Genomic DNA, 23,065 nt, shown 5'->3' with positions numbered 1-23,065 from the left:
CAAATAGCATATTCCTAGGTTGAGTTGAGTCCTATGCATACAATAGAAAGGAAAGAAAAACAGCTTGCTAACAGAAATACCCCTAGTATTGACTGTCTTTTGACAGCACAATCAATCACAAGCAATCATAGCACTGCTTTCTTCCCAATGCACAAGAAAAACAAGCATATGGCATCCTATCCTAGCAATTTACCATTTGACAGTGCACCAAGGCTTCATCAAAGCCTTAGCTTGTTGCTAATTAGCTCATACTACACATGATAATAACAATAACATTCATAATATAAGATAAATTAAACACAATAATCAACATTCAAAATAAATCAAAACAAGCACAACTTTCACTGTTAACTGCATAGATGAACTGAAATTTGGAATTGCATGAATTTTGTTTCAAGTTTCTACTGGCTAGTCCAGAGATCATCCCCCTCTAACCCTCTACATCACCCCCTATTTATATCACCAAATACCCAATTTTTCCGAAACCCTAGAATTGAAATTAGGGTTTTCAATTTCCGAAATTTACTCACCAAAACTTTGAATTGACGTCGCCCCATGTCTTCTCTGCCTCTCTCGGTTCTTCTCCTGCTCCCAATTGCTACAATTGCTCCCTAATTTGAGGTGTTTTATCAACCCTCACCTAGGTCAGTTGGTGAGAGAGGTTAAAGCGCTTCGAATTAGGGGGATGGGTCGTGTCGGGTAATGATGGAGATGGTGGATGTGATGGTGGTGACATGAGTGATGGATGATGGAAGTAGCAGGTGGAGGTGATGGTGGTGGAATGGGTGTTTCTATTGCAGAGAGGGGGGAGAGGAAGACGAAGGTGGAGGTCGATATGGGTTAGGGTAGGGAGCTGTTTGGCTAGGTCATAGGGTTCGAGTATTAGTGTGTTAGGCGGGTGTATCAAGATGTGTGTACCACGAGCTGAAGCCGCTGGATATGGAGATGGTAGGTGGATCGGACGGATAAGGAAGAAGCAGCTTGTAGCGACCGTAGGATGTAAAATACAACGAAGTCTACGGTGCGAGATTAGGTTAGGTGTTGTAGTGTTTAGCGGAATCATCGGGATTTGATGCACAGGCATAGGAGCGACCGTAGGATGCTGAAATGCTTCGATCTGACGGCTGAAATCCGAGACGGGCTTGGATATAGAAAATGGGTTTGGGTGAGGGTTTTGGGCCTTGGGTATGCCAAGCCCATATCTTCTTTAAGAACAATTCTTCCTTATTGAGCCCATTCCTAGCTTTTTGGTCTTGTGCGCACCATTCTTTGCGGCTTCCTTGCGTAATTTCTTCCGGCTTTTCACCACTCTTCAGCTCTTTTCCGCTCCGCAATTCATCCAGACTTTATTTATTACCTAAAAATGCAAAATTAAGTAAGAAAAATATTTATTCTTGAAAACAATGAAAATACAGAATATGGGATAAAATGTAGAATTAATGCGCAAAGGATGAGTTAAATGCCAACAAAAAGGGATAAATATATACAATATTTGGCACTCATCACTCTGGATGTTTTAGGGTAAATAGTGGAATGGTTAATGGTTAGCCGGTTCAATTGATTTTGACCGGTCAAGATAAGGAAAACGGTTAACCATTAACCGTTTCCTTCAAAACGGTAGATTAGTGACAGTTATTTGTATAACGGTTGATCAATGCCCGTTTTTTAGGGTTAGAACGGCTAACGATTAGCCGTTCCAGGAAGTCTCTGGGAAAAACCGCAAGACCCAGGCCCTTCCCAGGCTGATGTGTAAAGGGGTTTGGGAAGTGGCTGAGAAGCACCACTAGACCCAGTCTTACACGATAGACCGACTGAGGTGAAAAACAATTTACAAATTTTATTTTAGTGATGGGAAGGTGAAAAACATTCACATGTTACAAATAAAAGAAAAAGAAGTCAAGTGCTTCGAAAGAAAATTGGAAATATTTGCTACTTTTTATTTAACGGGAATGTTATAAATACCCTCCATTTTTGTCGCACTTTGCACAAATGCCCTTCAGGGGTAAAAAAATATTTTTTTTGAGTTAATTTGAGTGGAAGCAACTTGTGCTAGTTGCTTCCGCTTTTCAGAAGGTAGGGTATTTTTTGTAAAATGAATAAGGTATATTTTAAGGGGCGAATTTTGAGGGGAAAAAACGGGCCACCTAGCTCAGCTAGTTATCCCTTCCACAAAGGTTTCATGCGTTCCAGGAGGTCCCAGGTTCGGGTCCTCGATGACGCAATATTGCAGAGCTTAACATGGAAGGTAGAGTTAGCTTGCCCCCCTTGCGACATAATCATAGTCCCCATATACGCTTCAGCTCCCTTGGCTTGGTTCCTCATGAGGCTCGCTGGTAGGCTAGCACGACAACCTGTTTAACTAATGTAGTAGTACGTTATTAGAGTTTAGCTTGTTAGATTTCCAGCTAGTTAATGTACGTAATAATACTTTTTATCCAATAGTAATAATTTAATTAAAATAGTCAGCAATGAGTCAACTCGGTTGTTTTCTCACTGAGTCAACTCAAAATAGTTGTAGGTACATAAATGGGTCGAATCATATCAGAACGATTTTGACCCATTTTTTCTGGTGAAATTACAAAATCAGAATTCTTAGATTTCAAAAAAAGTTTCTTTAAGTTAAAACTATGTTATTAAATATTTATCATGGAATCTTTTAGAAGAAAATGATCTTGAAATCGAAGGATTTTGAATGAATCAAAATTTTGCAAAAATTTAGTTGTCTAGTATATTTGTTGTAACTGGCATAAGCGTAATTTTTCATCACTAAAGGATTCCTCCTACTCGTCCAAACTAATTTTACAGATATTTTGGTAGTTTTTTTGTTTTATTATAAAATAGCCAAAACAACAAATTTGAACTTATAAAAGTTTTTGCTTTTTCCCTTGTCTTCCAAATCTTCTTCTTTCTGTATTTGATGCAGCTTAAAAGCTAACATTTACACTCAAATAAAGAGAAATTCATTACTAAACTAGGATATAAGAATAGAAATCCTAGAGATACTTAATCAATATTTTACTTTATGTTACTCTGACGCGCATAATTCTAATAAGGCATATACACCAATTATTTTAATGTTGGTCCTGCCACCAATATTTAATCAACATTTCATTAATGATCAATTGGTTTAGCGACCAATATTTCATTGATCTAACTATCAACATTCCATTGGTCAGTCTACCAGTATCTCATTGGTCTGTCTACCAAAAGACTTTGATTGGTCTTAATACCATCATTGATATTGATCTCTCTATTTTGTTGCTCGAGCCATTCTCCACATGGTATATCGAGATTAAATATTTTACAATCATTGCTAACATTATCATTTTTTATATTTACATGAATTCCTGTCAAATAGTTGACATATCATCATATTGATCTCTACTCGTTCAGCAATCTTAAAGACCTGTCGTCCAAGTATCATTGTCGCCTCAGCTGACACCATGATATACCACAAATACCATAAAATATTACATATTATTGTTTCCTCAGTTGGAACTTTATGTTAGAGCACTGCTCGGTCGAACTCGCAAGTTTTGTTATCCCAAACTTATTGTCAATGTTAGTAGATCAAAACTATATCTTGATTTCCGATCTACTAAAGACAAGTCTCGGACTAGGTTTAGCGGTTGGTAGTTGTGTATCAGACATCTCTGAATAACCATCGAAGATTGAAGACTAAAGATCAAACGAAGAAATTTGGAGAACTTCATCAACAAGAGGTATGTGAAAACTGAACCATTTTATTTACTCATATGAATTACCATTATATATATGTCGTATGACTTTTAGTAGATTTAATGTTGCAAAGAAGAAATTTCGAGTCAGGCTGGTCTTGTTAAACATCTCGAAATATGACTCAAGCAATGGATGTTCGTAGGCCCTTAACAATCCTAGTTCGAAATAGTTTATTGTTTAAGAACCATGTTTGTGTCATGTGGATCGTCTGGAAATTTCCAAAACAATGATATTTCATATCAATGGCATTTGAAAATGTTTCAAAGTTTTCGTCTACTTGAGAAACGCACTTGTCTCAATAACATATCTTCCTTTTCCACTACTTTTCAAGTAATGGTATTGAAAAGACTTTCCCTCGTACAAACATTAAGGAAAGACAAAATTGATATTTCAACCTTCTGGTTTGATTTAATCTAGCTCGTGGAAAATCCTTAATCTTAAGAATTATATTAGTTCTGAAACTCCACACGATTTATTAGTCTTCCTTTTCTAGTTTCACACTATTTTTGGAACTCTTCCAAAGAGGTTGAGTTTGTGTCCAATGACGAGGGTACCAAATACAACACAATATTTTCGAGATCAACTTATAAATACGATATCATGCGCAATCTAAGGTAGACATAGACTGGATAGAAGATAGCAAACCACAAGATTTACGCATGGTATATAGTATAAGTCTGAAACAGAAATTAAACTATAGGGATCAACCCAGGTGTTTGGGATTATCATACATGGTATTTACTTTTAATTATAAATAAAATAATTATTATTATTGCGGAAAGTAAAAGTAAATACACAACAATATTTTGTTAATGAGGAAACCGCAAATGCAGAAAAAGCCCGGGACCTATTCCAATTTTGAATACTCTCATAATTAAGTCGTTATACTAACACCACTACCAACTTTGTATAGTTGACACCAAGTAAACTACCCATGGTTACCTGGTTTCCTCAGTATCCCTGCGCCTACAAACAATCTGACCAATGCACGTGTATCCTAAGAAAGAGTCTACTATCTTAAGTTGCTTCAGCCTCTCTGAAGACCTTAAACCCTCAACCCTTTCGATCGTCTTCCGAACAGTAAATGATTCATCTTTTTGGTAACCACTCTTCTACCTCAAGAAGTAAATCAAAGATATGTGTTGAGCTTAACAAAGGTTTTTCTGTTTAAATCAATAAACTCTTTTGTTGGGTTAGATCTTCCAAGATTTGGATTACAAGTTAACTGTAGGTTTAAGGGGAAGTGGATTATGAACTATAGGTTTTACCTATTATTCAAAATAAGTAAGTATTTGAAAAAGTGGGGGTACAACAACCACACCCAATATTTCGCTTAGCAATCTGTAAGGACAAACTCCAATATACTTTCAAGAGAATCAACTAGACTCAATCTTAATAAAGTATATCAAGGAGTTATATCTCTCTTTCTTGATTCAATTCTTTCTCAAGCAAATAGGAATCCGCGAGTCTAATTGAATACAAGAGAAATCACTTGAATGGTACCAAAGACCAATATTCAAGTATCAATCAATTTCAATCAACAACCAAAGGTTGGATTTCCAATTGATTGATTCTAACGCACAACCTGTGATATTTCAATTATATATAACAAAATATAATGCGGAATAGAAATAACACAGACACCAGAATTTTGTTAACGAGGAAACCGCAAATGCATAAAAACCCCGGGGCCTAGTCCAGATTGAACACACACTGTATTAAGCCGCTACATACACTAGCCTACTAAAAACTAACTTCGGTCTGGACTGTAGTTGAACCCCAATCAATCTCACACTGATCCAAGGTATAATTATGCTCCTACGTCTTTGATCCCAGCAGGATACTACACACTTGATTCCCTTAGCTGATCTCGCCCACAACTAAGAGTTGCTACGACCCAAAGTCGAAGACTTTAATAAACAAATCTGTATCACACAGAAAAGTCTACATGAATAAATAAATTTGTCTCCCACAAAAATACCTACAAGTTTTTGTTCCGTCTTTTGATAAATCAAGGTGAACATGAACCAATTGATAAACCGGACTTATATCCCCGAAGAACATCCTAGTATTATCAATCACCTCACAATAATCTTAATCGACGCGGCGTAAGAAGATATTGTGGAATCACAAACGATGAGACGAAGGTGTTTGTGATTACTTTTATATCTTGCCTATCGGAGATATAAATCTCAAGCCAATCGTTACGATTGTACTCAAAACGATAGAAGATGCAAGATCAGATCACACAACTACGAGAAAGTAGTATCGGTCTGGCTTCACAATTCCAATGAAGTCTTTAAGTCGTTAACCTGGTTTACAAGAAGAAACCTAAGGTTAAAGTAGAATCGAATCTATCTAATACAACTTGTATCACACAGGAGGCGTGGGGATTAGGTTTCCCAGTTGCTAGAGTTCTCCCTTATATAGTCTTTCAAATCATGGTTTGCAATCAATGTTAGCTTGGTAACAAAGCATTCAATATTCATCGTTAGATGAAAACCTGATTTAGATTCAAGCTAATATCTTTCAACCGTTGGGTCGAAAACTTAGCTTGTTACACACAAATGAAATGCACGATTTTAGGTTTGTGTAACCGTACCCAAACACGTACATTTGTTGGTTCAACAATAGTTAACCAAATGGTTAGCCATATGAGCACTTTCATATCAACCATATTCTTCTTCACCATAACTAGTTCAAATGACTCAAATAAATTAGTTAGAGAGTTGTTCAATTGCAAAGAAATCTTATGTAACTACACAAGACACAATCGAAGCAAAAACGATTTGATTCACTCGAATCGGTTCATGAACTTTATATCCACGGTTTGCATTTAGCATTCCTTAGTTAATATAAATAAGTTCACAAACAGTCGTCTTTAGATATAACCAGCTTAAGTTCCCGGAAGGAGTTCTCAAACTCCAGCAGATATTCTCGGGTCGAGAACTTCCGTCAGTTCGCGGACTGGGTTCGCGGACTGAGTTCGCGGATTGAGTTCGTGGACTGAGTTCAGGCTCTTGTTCCGGTTCTCTTGATCAAAAAAGTTTGCAAACTTCGGTTCAAGGAAAAAGGACTTATACATATATGTGTTGCCACACAATGCTTATATCCAACATTGGTTATATAATCTAAACTCTCATTTCAATCGTTCAAATATTCATAGAGGACGTTATATAGTTGTTATTCACAAACCATTTTTCGTCAAAGCAATTTTCAAAGTGATTGAAACATATCATGACTTTCGTCACTAGGTAAAGATGAACTTGGCCAAAGCGAAAGCTTACCAACACATATTTCGAGAAATAGATAGGAGAGATAAACATGGCTCGAAATAGAAAATGTGTATAATCAAAGTCTATATAGCAAAACGACTTTTGTCTCAAGATAGGAGATAGAGTAGATAGACTTTTGAGTGATAGATAAGTTAAAGTCTCCACATACCTTTTAGTCGATGAAGTTCCACCAGTTCCTTGAGTAGTCCTTTGTCTTGCATGATGATTTCCATGGAGTACTTGAGCTCAACTTCACTTTCTATCCTAGTCCGAGACTTAGCTACAATAGACTAGAAATCAAGACTTATGGTTTTGATCACTAACATTGACAAACATGCTTGAGATAACAACGCATGCGAGTTCGACCGACCAATGCTTTAACAGTATTGACTAAGTGGGAGAATAAATCAATGTAGTATTGCTTCAAATTTGTGGCACAATTGGACTTTGATGAAGGTAATAATACTATGTTTTTGTATAACAACCATTGAGTATTCTTGTAAGTTTTTATTGATACGGATCTTCAATAACAAAGGTGTTGAAACGAACATATGTAGAACCATGGAAGAACTTGAAGAACGAAATATTCAAGACGGTGTTGACGAACCAAGGAAATCAAGCATGATGGATTTTGAGCTGAAAGATCAATATAATTTGAATCCATATGTATTGATAGTTTTATCACTAAAATTGGCGAAGGGGGAGAATCTTAGAGGACTGCTCGGTCGAACTCGCAAGTTTTGTTATCTAAAGCTTGTTGTCAATGTTAGTAGCACAAAAATATATTTTTATGTCTAGTCTAATAAATTCAAGTATCGAACTAGGTTTAAAGGTTGGTAGTTGAGTATAAGACCTCGAAGATTGAAGTCTGAAGATCAAACGAACATATTTGGAGAACTTCTTCAACAAGAGGTATGTGAGAAATTAATCATTCTATCTATATGAGACTGTTTTGTATGACATCTAGTAGATTTAATATTGAAAAAAATAAATTTCGAGCAAGGTTGTCTCGTTAAACATCTCTAAATATATTTCAAGCAATGGATATTCATAGGTCCTTAACAATCTTAGTTCGAAACGATTTATTGTTCAAGAAAAATGTTTGCGTCGTATTGATCATTTGGAAATTTCCAAAGCAATAATATTTTATGTCCATGGAATTTGGGAATGTTTCAAAACATCCAAACAGAGTTTCAAGAAATTACTGAAATATGGACTCAGAAAAGGTACACGTACCTAGTACGCATACCATCGATATTTGAGGTTCCGGAGTATAGGTGGGTACATGTACCTAGCACGCCTACCTTAAGGGTTTTGAATTCGTGAATGGGGACAGTACGCATACTGTATTTGATCTGAGTTCGTGAATAACCAAAATGTATGCATACCTATTACATGTACTGTTGGTCCTTGAATTCACGAACTTGTCATAGGTACGCGTACCGTTTCGCATACCTACCTATTACAAATCATGCAGATGCGTATAGACTATTTTCCTAAATATGTTTCACATTGCTATGATTCTCATAAACACCTCTAAGACATCATTAATCCCTAAAAAACTTTGTATTGTGCATCATGATTCAAATCTTAAGTATTTAAATGAACACGATATTGCTTATAAGTTCGAAAGGCATATTTTCCGAGAACTATCAGTATACACAGTTCTGATACCCAGAGCATAGTGTATATTCTTTTATGTGATTTCAAGACATATTTCTCACATGTTTACATGGACTCCTTACAAGAGTTTCATCTAAACAGAGAACGTGTTTGCCGGAATCTCAAGTTCTCTTAGCTTGAATTCTAAGCAACCCTATTTTTGAGAATCTATAAATAGAGAGACTCAGACAACCATGAAATTCGATCCCTGATACTTATGTGTCATAGTTATTTTCCAGGGTCGTCCTCTATTGACCTAGGTTTCCTCTCAGAAACATAATCAGTTATACGACTTAAAGGCCTCACTTAGAGATTCATGAAGCCAGGTACGACTATTTTTACCTTGATAGTTTGTGTATCCTGATCTTGTTCATTCTCTTATCGATGGTTTAGTAATCTTTTTCAGGAACGAGATAGATAGAAATCACAAAGTTCTTTTCATCTCAGATTTTGTGATCCTTAAGATAGATATCTAAAAAACTATTTTTAAGTGATTAGTTTTAAGGTTGTTCTTGAGAGGTGGTTATCCAGGCTTCTCAAGTAACTGAGTGTAAGTGTTTCGGATTTATGAGGTTTGCTAGCCTTGTCTATTGAAAATAGATTTCCAAACCTTGATCTATTAGATCTAAAGGGAAATCAAATAGGTTTATCTGTTAGAGATAGATTGGTATCAAAATTATTGACTTAGGCTGAAGCAACTCTTAGGCTGTAAAAGAGGTCAGCTAGGGGAATCAATCGTGTAGAGCTTGCGAAGTTCAAGAGACGTAAGGAGCACACTACAACAGAATTTCTTGGAGGGTGAATTTGGTATCAACTACATTTCAGTCTGAATTCTAATAGTAGGCTAGTGTCTGTAGCGACTTAATCAGTTCGGTGTTCAAATTTGGACGAGGTCCCGGGGTTTTTCTGCAAACGCAGTTTTCCTCGGTAACAAAACTTTTGGTGTCTTTTTTGTTTTCCTTTTCCGCATGCATTATATTGTTTATCTTCATAATAAGAATAACACAAGTTATAAATTAATCCTGGTAGATTAGGTTTCCCAGTTGTTATTGTTCTCCTTTATATATATTTCAAATCAGGGTTTGCAATCTAAGTTACCTTGGTAACAAAGCATTCAATATTCATTGTTAGATGAAAACCTGATTAGATTCAAGCTAATATCTTTCAACCGTTAGATCGAACTTAGCTTGTTATACACAAATGAAATGTACCTTCATTTAGGTTTGGGTAACCGTACCTAAACATGTACACCTAGTCGGTTCAACAATAGGTAAACAATGGTTAGCCATATGAGCACTCTCATATCAACCTTATTCATCTTTACCATAACTAGTTCAAATGAATCAAACGAACTAGTTAGAGAGTTGTTAAATTGCTTAGATCTCATAGAAGTATACAAGACACAATCGAAGCAAAATCGATTTTGATTCACTCGAATCAATTCATGAACATTATATCCACGGTTTGCAAAGACTGCATTCCTTATTATATAAATGTTTTAGTTCATGAACAAACCGATTTTAGAAAGTAACCTTCTTAAGTATGCAAACGGGTACGCATACTTAAGTGACCGGATTGAGTTTGTTTTTCACTTCCAAACTCCAACAGAAATCCAAAGATGTGAAACTTCCGAAAGTATGCGTACGGGTACGCATACTCACCCGGATTTCCAACAACCGCCGGTACGCGTACGGGTACGCATACTTTAGGTTCCCGGTTTTGGACTTTTACACAAATCTGAGAACACACTATGTGTGTATCCAAACATGGTTACTTGTTATAAACTCACATTTCAATCATTGAAACTTTCTTAGAGGATGTTAAAATAGTTGTTCACAAACTATTTTCATCAAAGCGATTTTCAAGTTATTGAAATAATCAACATGACTTTCGTCACGAGTAAAGATGAACTTGTCCAAAGCGAAAGCTTACCAACACATATTTCGAGAAATAGATAAGCGAGATAAACTCGTCTCGAAATAGCAAATGTGTATAATTGAAGTCTATATAGCAATACGACTTTTGTCTCAAAATATGAGATAGAATAGATAGACTTTTGAGTGATAGATAAGTTCAAGTCTCCACATACCTCTTTGTTTATAAAGTTTAATAAGTTCCCTTGAGTAGTTCTTCGTCTTCATTCGATGAACTTCTTGGAGTCTAAAGCTCAACTACACTTACTATCCTAATCCGAGACTTAGCTATACGTAGACTAGAAATTAAGACTTATAGTTTTGGAAACAAAAATTGACAAACAAGCTTGAGATAGCAACGCTTGCGAGTTCGACCGACCAATTCTCTAAAAATATCCCCCTTTGTCAATTTTAGTGACAAAACTATCAATACATATGGAATACGAAATAAATAAACTTTGTAGCTTCTCATCCAAATGTTTGATCTCCTTGGTTCTTCAATATTACTCGAAATATTCGTCACTTCCAAGTACTCCAATGATTCCAAATGTTTTCAATTTCGCATCATTGTTGTTGAAGATCCGTAGCTATAACAATGAGAAAACAATAGCTCTCAATCATTGTTATACAGTGTCATCGTATTATTACACATCATCAAAGTTCAATTGTATCACAACTTCGACAACAATACTATGGTGATATGTATCACTCCCCCTTAGTCAATACTCCATCTCACATGAAAACCACTCCCCCTTACATAATGATCCGAAAACCATATGTATTTGTAGTGTGAACTACACATTAATTCTCCCCCTTTTGTCAATAAAATTGACAAAGGTACGAAAATTAGTGGGATCCTAATGAAATTTCCATAGAGACATTTCATGACCAAAAGAAAGCATATATCAACTTGTTTAGATGCAATCATAAAGCCGAAGTTAAATGCATTCATCAAGGAGTTTATAAAGATACAGGATAACCCCTACAGTATTCCACAACCACACTCCCCAAAAAGATTGGGCAATTAAGCACCCCGAAAGAACAACAAGAGCGACCTTAATTTCAAAAGAAAATAAGGATTTCTTTGGACATAACAAATTACATACAAGTATGAATTTGAATCCAAAATACTCAATTAAATTAACCACAAGAGAACCCATGATTAATTTAATCGGAAATGCTCAACATAAGTGAACTTATGGAGACTCAAAAATACTCAATTAGATTAATCACAAGAGAACCCATAATTAATCTAATCGGAATACACAACCAAATTAACCACAAAAAGTAATCAATTTAATTGGTCATGCTAACTTACGGAACAACAACTAAATAACCAAACGAGGATGATTAATTTAGTTGAACATGCTCGACATAAAATACCTCACGGAGCAACAACTAAGCTATGAATAACTCAGTCGATTGTGCTCAACATAAGACACTTTATGGAACAACACAGTATATGCACAAAATTTTAGACCGGAGGTCGACCAAATACTGTGGAATAATCAAGGATTGATTCTATTTTCCATCACCATTTGCACAATGACATACAATAGACATAACCCTTGTAAACAAAAGATTTTAACCTATCTTCCATCAATGATTGACATAATAGGCTTAACTTTTGTATTTGTCAAAAGTTCATTCCTTCTTTTATCAACACATGCATATCGACATATAAAGGACTTAACTTTTGACAAGGTATGGGACAATCACAGTTCACGGACGCAAACACACATATCCCATAACAAATTGTAATATATAAAACCATAAAGATTAATACTGCAAAAATCATCTTCCAAACAATTTTAGAATTTAAACCAATAAATCTAAAAAACATGAAGATGAAAACGTTGGACATGGCTATGTGTAGTCACAACAATGGCTATTCCAAACTCTAATTATTCTTCTAAACAAAACAAGAAAATAGAAGATTTACTAGGCACAACTAAAAAAATCACAAGCTAAGAAACAAAAAGTAGATTCCAGTGCTATGCCCGTACACGAACTAAGGTCAATTAGACGGATCAGGAACATCACGAATCTTGGGGTATTTGAGCTTGCGATTGACAACATCCATTGCATCTTCTGAGAAGAGATTCTCTTTGAGAAGATCATTGATGTGAGATTTTACGAGACAAAGCTCAGAGGTAACCTTTTTTAACTCGTTCTTTAACACATCAAGACTTTTCAGAGTATCAACGAGCTGCAGTTTTGACTCCTTAAAATATTTAAGAAAATCATGAACCACTTCAGCAGAGATCATATCTTCCTTCTCAACATCATCATGAGTATAGACATAGTAACATGAGGCATTAGGATGATCTTCATCTACAAGGGTTCTTTTCTTCCTTCCCTTGGACTTGGAATCAAAACCTTTCTCAAGAAATCCCCTTGCAAAATCACCATAGCGAGATGAAGAAGAAGACATTCTTGACAACCCAGAAAACAACCTAGAGTATGCATGCGTGACTTACATAACTCAATAGGTTGGGTACTTAAAGGATTTCTTAGGGAAGGAATTCTAGGGTTTCTTTAATTAATTCGTGCCAGTCACACGGGTAACATGTACGAAATCAATCTTGTCCCAAAAGAAAAACAAGAGTCGTACGCACACGACTTTGCAGAAAAACTCACAGTAATGTGAATAAGACATAACGACTCCAAAAAAATAATCAAAAGAGAAGCAAATACAGAATGCATGAGTGACACCCCTTTTTAATCAAACAATCAAAAAGAAAAATTACCATAGCAAGAACAAATACTTGTGTAAGTATTTTGTATCGATACTCATGCTAAAGACGATAAGAAGATAGCTTGAGGATCTGAGAATACTATTGACACAAATATACCTGAGCATATCTCTCAACCAGGATTTTGTGTGAGATATTTCAACCTTGTGATCAATTGGCACAAGTATGAGCTTTTGGCTCATCAAATGAATGGTGTTTGTGATCAAGTCTCTTTTTCCTTTCATATCTAGGAAGGAAACCTTTTTGATGTGAGAAATTATCATAAAACTTATTGTCATCAAAATATGAGACATAGTTTGAGTCCTTACCAGAGGATTTTTTCCTTGAGAGGGTAGACAACCTGTTGATGGTTTCTTTATAACCTTTAATTATTTCCTTCAGATTATCATTAACATCATCCCTTTTTTCTGTAATTTTATTCTCACTTAAGCTAACATCACCTTTTCTGTTATCAGTAGGCAAGACTTGATCTTTCCTTAGACGAAGTTTATTAAGACGTCTGTTCTGCTTTTGAGCATTTGAGGAACTCATTGAACTGACCTTCCTGGTAGTATACATAGGGAAAGTACGAAAACCAATTGGTTTCGACATAAAAATGTCAGTTACACCTTTGAGAATTAAATCTAAGGTGTGTTGAAGTTGAACCACGGAGTTTTTATTCAACCTAGAGTTTCCCTTTTGTTTAACAGAACTCTTTGTCTCACAGAAGAGACATACTTTCTGATCACAAGAATGATTAGATAGTACAGTCTTAATAGTCTCGTTAGGAGATTTCTTCCTTCCATGTGATGTAGAAAATCCTTGATTAGAGGAGACTAACACATCTTTACTGATAGGAAGGGATTCCAATTTTACTTCTGGATCTGGAACATTTTCAGTCGTAGCAGAAGTACTTGATATGTTGGACTGCTTAGAGCATCCTTGAATAGAGAGTTTACTCAAGCGATGTTCAATTTCCAAAGCTTCCTTTTTGAGGCTTGCCTCAAGAGATATACATGAAGAATGATCTTCAGTATTTTCTTTGAACTTCCAGTCCCTTACAATACCAAGGAGTACATCGACATGATGTTTTAACCGATTAAATCTATCATCTTGGATTCTAACAAGATTTATAATCAAATCACTCTGTTCAGCTGTTTCCCGTTCATTTAGAGAGATAGACTCTTTTGAAGGGTAATCGGGATAACACATGTCGGAGCCTGTCTGTCTGGTTTGAACACAGGGTTCGTCTATATTTGAGATTGAAGAATCTTTCTCCTTAATAGAAGTAGACGAGACAAAACTTTTATTTCTGGTAACGCGTTTATCAGAGATAGTACTCTTGTCCATAGAGTCAGATCACTTACAAACACAGATAGATAAGGTCTTTAACGTGTTTGCCTGCTCTGATACCAATTGAAAAAGTGGGGGTACAACAACCACACCTAATATTTCACTTAGCAATATGTATGGACAAACTCCAATATACTTTCAAGAGAATCAACTAGACTCAATCTTAATAAAGTATATCAAAGAGTTATATCTCTCTTTCTTGATTCAATTCTTTCTCAAGCAAATAGAAATCTGCGAGTCTAATTGAATACAAGAGAAATCACTTGAACGGTACCAAAGACCAATGTTCAAGTGTCAATCAATTTCAATCAACAACCAAAGGTCGGATTTCCAATTGATTGATTCTAACGCACAACCTGTGATATTTCAATTATATAAAAAGATATAATGTGGAATAGAAATAACAAAGACACCAGAATTTTGTTAAAGAGGAAACCACAAATGCAGAAAACCCCCGGGACCTAGTCCAGATTGAACACACACTGTATTAAGCCGCTACAGACACTAGCCTACTAGAAACTAACTTCGGTCTGAACTGTAGTTGAATCCCAATCAATCTCACACTGATCCAAGGTACAGTTATGCTTCTCCTACATCTCTGATCCCAGCAGGATACTACGCACTTGATTCCCTTAGCTGATCTCACCCACAACTAAGAGTTGCTACGACCCAAAGTCGAAGACTTTAATAAACAAATCTGTATCACACAGAAAAGTCTACATGAATAGATAAATCTGTCTCCCACAGAAATACCTACAAGTTTTTGTTCCATCTTTTGATAAATCAATGTGAACAAGAACCAATTGATAATCCGGATTGATATTTCCGAAGAACAACCTAGTATTATCAATCACCTCACAATAATCTTAATCGACGCGGCGAAAGAAGATATTATGGAATCACAAACAATGAGACGAAGATGTTTGTGATTACTTTTATATCTCGCCTATCGGAGATATATATCTCAATCCAATCGTTACGATTGTACTCAAAACGATAGAAGATGCAAGATCAGATCACACAACTACAAGAAAGTAGTATCGATCTGGCTTCACAATCCCAATGAAGTCTTTAAGTCGTTAACCTGGTTTACAAGAAGAAACCTAAGGTTAAAGGAGAATCGACTATAGATAATATAACTAGTATCACACAGGAGGTGTGTGGATTAGGTTTCCTAGTTTCTAGAGTTCTCCCTTATATAGTCTTTCAAATCAGGGTTTGCAATCAATGTTAGCTTGGTAACAAAGCATTCAATATTCACCGTTAGATGAAAACCTGATTTAGATTCAAGCTAATATTTTTCAACCGTTGGATCGAAAACTTAGCTTGTTACACACAAATGAAATGCACGATTTTAGGTTTGTGTAAACGTACCCAAACATGTACATTTGTTGGTTCAATAATAGTTAACCAAATGGTTAGCCATATGAGCACTTTCATATCGACCATATTCTTCTTCACCATAACTAGTTCAGATGACTCAAATGAACTAGTTAGAGAGTTGTTCAATTGCAAGGAAATCTTATGTAACTATACAAAACATAATCGAAGCAAAAACGATTTGATTCACTCGAATCGGTTCATGAAATTTATAGCCACGGTTTGCATTTAGCATTCCTTAGTTAATATAAATAAGTTCACAAACAACCCTCTTTAGATATAACCAGCTTAAGTTCCTAGACTTAGTTCGCAGACTTAAGTTCCCGGAAGGAGTTCTCAAACTCCAACAAATATTCTCGGGTCGAGAACTTCCGCCAGTTTGCGGACTGGGTTCGCGGACTGAGTTCACGGCTCTTGTTCCGATTCTCTTGATCAACAAAGTTCGCAAACTTCGGTTCAAGGAAAAAGGACTTATACATATATGTGTTGCCACACAATGCTTATATCCAACATTGGTTATATAATCTAAACTCTCATTTCAATCATTGAAACATTCTTAGACCATTTTTCGTCAAAGCAATTTTCAAAGTGATTGAAACATATTATGACTTTCGTCACTAGGTAAAGATGAACTTGGCCAAAGCGAAAGCTTACCAACACATATTTCGAGAAATAGATAGGAGAGATAAACTCGGCTCGAAATAGCAAATGTGTATAATCAAAGTCTATATAGCAAAACGACTTTTGTCTCAAGATAGGAGATAGAGTAGATAGACTTTTGAGTGATAGATAAGTTCAAGTCTCCACATACCTTTTAGTCGATGAAGCTCCACCAGTTCATTGAGTAGTCATTCGTCTTATATGATGATTGCCATGGAGTTCTTGAGCTTAACTACACTTTCTATCCTAGTCCGAGACTTAGCTATAGTAGACTAGAAATCAAGACTTATAGTTTTGATCACTAACATTGACAAACATGCTTGAGATAGCAATGCATGGGAGTTCGACCGATCAATGCTCTAACAATATTGACTAAGCGGGAGAATAAATCAATGTAGTATTGCTTCAAATTTGTGGCACAATTGGACTTTGATGAAGGTAATAATACTATGTTTTTGTATAACAACCATTGAGTATTCTCGTAAGTTGTTATTGATACGGATCTTCAATAACAAAGGTGTTGAAACGAACACATGTAGAACCATGGAAGAACTTGAAGAATGAAATATTAAAGACGGTGTTGACGAACCAAGGAAATCAAGCATGATGGATTTTGAGCTGAAAGATCAATATATTTTGAATCCATATGTATTGATAGTTTTATAACTAAAATTGGCGAAGGGGGAGAATCTTAGAGGACTGCTCAGCCGAACTCGCAAATTTTGTTATCTCAAGCTTGCTGTCAATGTTAGTAGCACAAAAATATATTTTTATTTCTAGTCTAATAAAGTCAATTATTGAACTAGGTTTAAAGGTTGGTAGTTGAGTATCAGACATCACTAAATAACCCTCGAAGATTGAAGACTGAAGATCAAACAAACATATTTGGAGAACTTCTTCAACAAGAGGTATGTGAGAAATGAACCATTCTATCTATATGAGACTGTTTCGTATGACATCTAGTAGATTTAATATTAAAAAAAAAAAATTCGAGCAAGGTTGTCTCGTTAAACATTTCGAAATATATTTCAAGCAATGGATATTCATAGGTCCTTAACAATCTTAGTTCGAAACGACTTATTGTTCAAGAACTATGTTTGTGTCGTTTTGATCATTTGGAAATTTCCAAAGCAATAATATTTTATGTCCATGGAATTTGGGAATGTTTCAAAACATCCAAACAGAGTTTTAAGTACTTACTGAAATCTGGACTCGGAAAAGGTACACGTACCTAGTACGCATACCATCGATATCTGAGGTTCCGGAGTATAGGTGGGTACATGTACCTAGCATGCCTACCTTAAGGGTTTTTAATTCGTGAATGGGGACCGAACGCATACTGTACTTGATCTGAGTTCGTGAATAACCAAAATGTATGCATACCTATTACATGTAATGTTGGTCCTTGAATTCACGAACTTGTCATAAGTACGCGTACTGTTTCGCATACCTACCTATTACAAGTCATGCAAATGCGTATAAACTATTTTCCTAAATATGTTTAGCATTGCTATGATTCTCATAAACACCTCTAAGACATCATTAATCCCTAAAAAACTTTGTATTGTGGATCATGATTCAAATCTTAAGTATTTAAATGAACACGATATTGCTTATCAGTTCGAAAGGCATATTTTCCGAGAACTATCAGTATACACAGTTCTGATACCTGGAGCATAGTTTATATTCTTTTATGTGATTTCAAGACATATTTCTCACATGTTTACGTGGAATCCTTAAAGAGGTTCATCTAAACAAAGAACGTGTTTGCCGGAATCTCAAGTTCTCTTAGCTTGAATTCTAAGCAACCCTATTTTTGAGAATCTATAAATAGAGAGACTCAGACAACCATGAAATTCACTCCATGATACTTATGTGTCATAGTTATTTGCCAGAGTCGTCCTCTATTGACCTAGGTTTCCTCTCAGAAACATAATCAGTTATACGACTTAAAGGCCTCACTTAGAGATTCATGAAGCCAGGTACGACTATTTTTACCTTGATAGTTCGTGTATCCTGATCTTGTTCATTCTCTTATCGATGGTTTAATAATCTCTTTCACGAACGAGATAGATAGAAATCGCAAATTTCTTTTCATCTCAGATTTTGTGATCCTTAAGATAGATATCTGAAAAACTATTTTTAAGTGATTAGTTTTAAGGTTGTTCTTGAGAGGTGGTTATCCAGGCTTCTCAAGTAATTGAGTGTAAGTGTTTCGGATTTATGAGGTTTGCTAGCCTAGTCTATTGAAAATAGACTTCCAAACCTTGATCTATTCGATCTAAAGGGAAATCAAATAGGTTTATCTGTTAGAGATAGATTGGTATCAAAATTCTTGACTCAGGATGAAGCAACTCTTAGGTTGTAAAGGAGGTCAGCTAGGGGAATCAATCGTGTAGAGCTTGCGAGGTTCAAGAGACGTAAGGAGCACACTACAACAGAATTGCTTGGAAGGTGAATTTGGTCTCAACTACATTTCAGTCTGAATTCTAATAGTAGGCTAGTGTCTGTAGCGACTTAATCAGTTCGATGTTCAAATTTGGACGAGGTCCCGGGGTTTTTCTGCAAGCGCAGTTTTCCTCGTTAACAAAACTTTTGATGTCTTTTGTGTTTTCCTTTTTCGCATGCATTATATTGTTTTATCTTCATAATAAGAATAACACAAGTTATAAATTAATCCTAGTATATTAGTCCATATTAATTGTAATCGATTACGAGACTCATTCTTGTAGAATTCGTATCTTGAAAGATAGATAATAAGTTTCATACTTGGCAGAATTCAAATTCAATTTTTTGGATACGACTAGATTGATCTTGGATATTGATTTTTGACATTGTGCAAGTACTGTTCTAAACAATCAGGTTCACCGACTCTTTTGTCTAGACTTTATGATTTTGAAGAGATAGAGATATAAATATACATATTTCCAAGGATCATTAAGTTGGTCTACTTGCAATTGTATTAGGTTTTGTCCAGACAGGTTGCTGAATGAAAAAGTTGGTGGTGAACTTGGTACCCTCTCCTTTTCACTTTAATATGCTAATACTATCAATACAAAATTTCACTAGACTCTCTATGTCTATGGTATGTAAAGCATTATTGCTTGTCTCAGCAGAAAATTTTTGCTTCATTAATTACAAAAACGAGTCTCCTTAGTATTAGACTCCTTAGTATGCTAAGACTAGCATATAGGTTAAATTTGATTAAATATATACACGTCTATAAAATAGACTTAACCATGCTCGAGACAACAATAATATCACTTGGGGATATTCACTAGGGTTTGATCTGGCAGCATATAGCACGTGCAGTGTAGCAATACACCGACGATGAGAACGTGAGTAAGTCGTGTTGGCAGTTGAAGGAGTAAATGAAGTAGTGGCCTTAAAACCACCAAGTCTGCATAACGTAGCGAAACTGGTTTCACCATGATTTCCATTTCTCTAGTCTCCTGCTTCCCTGCAACTGTCACCACTTACACGAGATCAATATGTTAAATACCTCTACTACAAATAGGTTCTCCGACCTATTGACATGATATGACAGCCATATCCCAGAAACACCATGCATAATCATTCTCTCGGTTCTAACACAGAGAATCATCCTCATAGCAGCAAAACACATCCCATTACTGACATACACTCCCATTGATTTCAACACATTCCCAGCTTCCTTCCTTACAAATCGACCTTGTTTCTCCTATTGTGACTGAATCAAGACTGGAACGCCCATTTATTAGTTTAGGCCTGAATCGTACAGATTGGTCTCTCGAACTCAAAGCACTTCCATACATTGCATTTGTTTAAGGGTTTACACGATCTGCTCTTACTAGCATCTGCCTACCCACCATTGTACCTTTTACTCAGTAAAAAGTTTTTACCCCAAAACACCATCCCATAGTGGAACTGTGAAACCAAGGAAATGGATACAAACACTCAAATTTGGAAGCTCATCAATCTCGTCTCAAGTTGAAATCCCCATGTCAACTTGAGACGATCGAATTAAACTAAGATGATCGGCCTTGATTGAGGCGACGCTAGTCCCAAATTGGGCCGAATGTCCAAAAAATCACTGAGCAAAATTATTTTACATTCCAGAAAGTTAATTATGCTTGATTACTTTTATATATATATATATATATAAAAGTTTTTAAAATAAGTATTTATTGAGCTCATGAGTTAAAAAAATTTGTTTATATAAAAACTTGGGTTCTTCCAGTTAAATTGGCCTATTTTCCACTGGGAAAACTAATTTGCCCATCAACGAACGGGCAAATGAACAAATTTATGTACTGCCATCGGACTTGCCTTAATCAACAATAAAACTGAGATTGCCAGTACAAAAGAAAGAAAAAAAGGTACATGTTTTCATTTAGAGCAAGGCTCAAGAGCAGCTAAGCCTTTGACAAAGCCATCCAGGTCCATAAACGAACTTCCACCCTCTTTAACTGCAGCAAGTGAAGCTTTACACAGCTCCACTGCTCGAACCCTCACTTCCAACCCATTCTCACTCACTGAATCAGACAAAATCCGACTCAACTCATCCGGATCAGGAACCGTATCCACCCCTTCACAAACTCTAATAGCAACCTTAGCTTGATCAACCAAAAGCGTTGCGTTCACAAACTGTTCAGCCCTCATTGGCTATGTTAACATGACAACACCAGAAGTGAGTCCTTCTATTACCGAGTTCCATCCGCAATGAGTCATAAATGATCCAACCGATCTGTGTTTCAGTATCGGCAACTGTGGGGCCCACCCTCTGATCAACATTCCCTTACCAGCGGTACGATCTTCAAATCCTGCCGGAACAACACTGTACTCACCGTCCACATGCCCTGTAGTGGGTTCTTTAACACACCATAAAAACCGAACCCCACTAGATTCTAGCCGCCTTGCTAATCCTTCCATCTGCTTGGTGGAGAGAACAACTTGACTACCAAAACAAACGTAGACCACCGAACTATCCGGACACGTGTCAAGCCACGAGAGAATATCATCAGTCGATACTGAGCCTGAGCCGCCTCTCTCTTTAGCGGGTCCAGTTGCATCATCATCCGATGGAAGAATAGGACCCACAGCCCAAACTCGGTTATAATATCCCAACCCGTTCGGTTTCTTCCTCGAGTAATCCAAATACACCGATTCCAACTCACTGAACGAGTTGATCACAATTCCCCAGCTATCAAAATTCGCAAGCATACTCTTTCTGATGAAATCCGATTCCGGCTCTCCATGTTTAAGACTTCTGTAGAGAGAAGGGAGTTGCCACCAGGGGTAAAATGGGGAACTAGGAATATCAGGAAATGATTCAATTTGATGATAAGGATCACCATTTAGCTTGGGCACGTTTTGAAAGAGCTTATCCATGACTGCAATAGCCATAGCGCCAGAAGGAGAGAAATCTATACGAGGGATACCAAGCTCGCATGCAAGTTCATGGGTCCATCCTAGAAAGAAATCAGAGATGATTGCAACAGGTGGTGAAGGGTGAGATTTGAACCATTCAAGGATAGGATTGTATAGTCCACTCATAGCATTCAACATGGTATAGAAGTGATTGGGTGATAAATCCTTGACGTTTTCTACACCTTGAGGTAAACGAGGATGATTTGGAAAGGGTAAAACTAATGTTTTGATGGAAGGGTTTTCGGAGAGTAATGGGTTCAGAATTGGAAGGTTCTTGGGTGTGACGAGTATGGTGATTTTTAAATTACGGAGAGACAGCTGATGAGCAAAATCTAAAAGTGGTATCATGTGGCCTTGTGCAGGGTAAGGAAAGATCAAGATATGTGCGCCGGAGGATGGTGTTGAACTCGGCATAGCTAGCTAGTTTTTTTTTGGGATTGATGATCAGGAGAAAGATGATAAACTAGTATTCGGGAATTCGCAGAATTCTGAAACTGTTGAGGAAGTGTGTATCCGAGGCTTGAGTTTTGAGCACTGTGAATTCACAAGTTTGGGTTGCTATTTTAATGAGTGGGTCGTGGATGTCACAGCATCACATGGACAACTAATGGCGAGAGAGAGTTTATGATAGACGTGGTGTCGTCCCCTAGGCAGGAAAGGGACATATCACGGTTATGTGTGCCGGTGGATGTTACTTAAGAAGATGATTAAAGGAGGTCAGTTAGACTTGAGAAACCACCGAAACAAAGATTTAACTAGAGACATTAGAATACTTCGAATGTTGATTTTGATCGGTCGTTAGGATGAGTTGGTGGCGCTGTTTCAGGCTGTGCACGTTTTGTTTCTTTTTACATGATGATGGTGGCATGGGTGATTAGTTTGGTAGACGCATGTTCCAGGTCTATTTGTTACGTCACTGCATAGATCACCTCATCTCATA

The 23,065-nt window shown here is 36.5% G+C and overlaps 1 pseudogene; it reads right to left on the bottom strand.

Annotated features, from left to right (window-relative positions):
• Positions 1-20,895: 20,895 nt before the first annotated feature.
• On the bottom strand, positions 20,896-22,851 carry LOC113281877 (annotated as a pseudogene).
• Positions 22,852-23,065: the final 214 nt, after the last annotated feature.

The sequence above is a fragment of the Papaver somniferum genome, chromosome 5 (genome assembly GCF_003573695.1).
Source record: "Papaver somniferum cultivar HN1 chromosome 5, ASM357369v1, whole genome shotgun sequence".
Lineage (NCBI taxonomy): Eukaryota > Viridiplantae > Streptophyta > Magnoliopsida > Ranunculales > Papaveraceae > Papaver > Papaver somniferum.
This window is presented reverse-complemented; position numbering and strand designations above follow the sequence as displayed.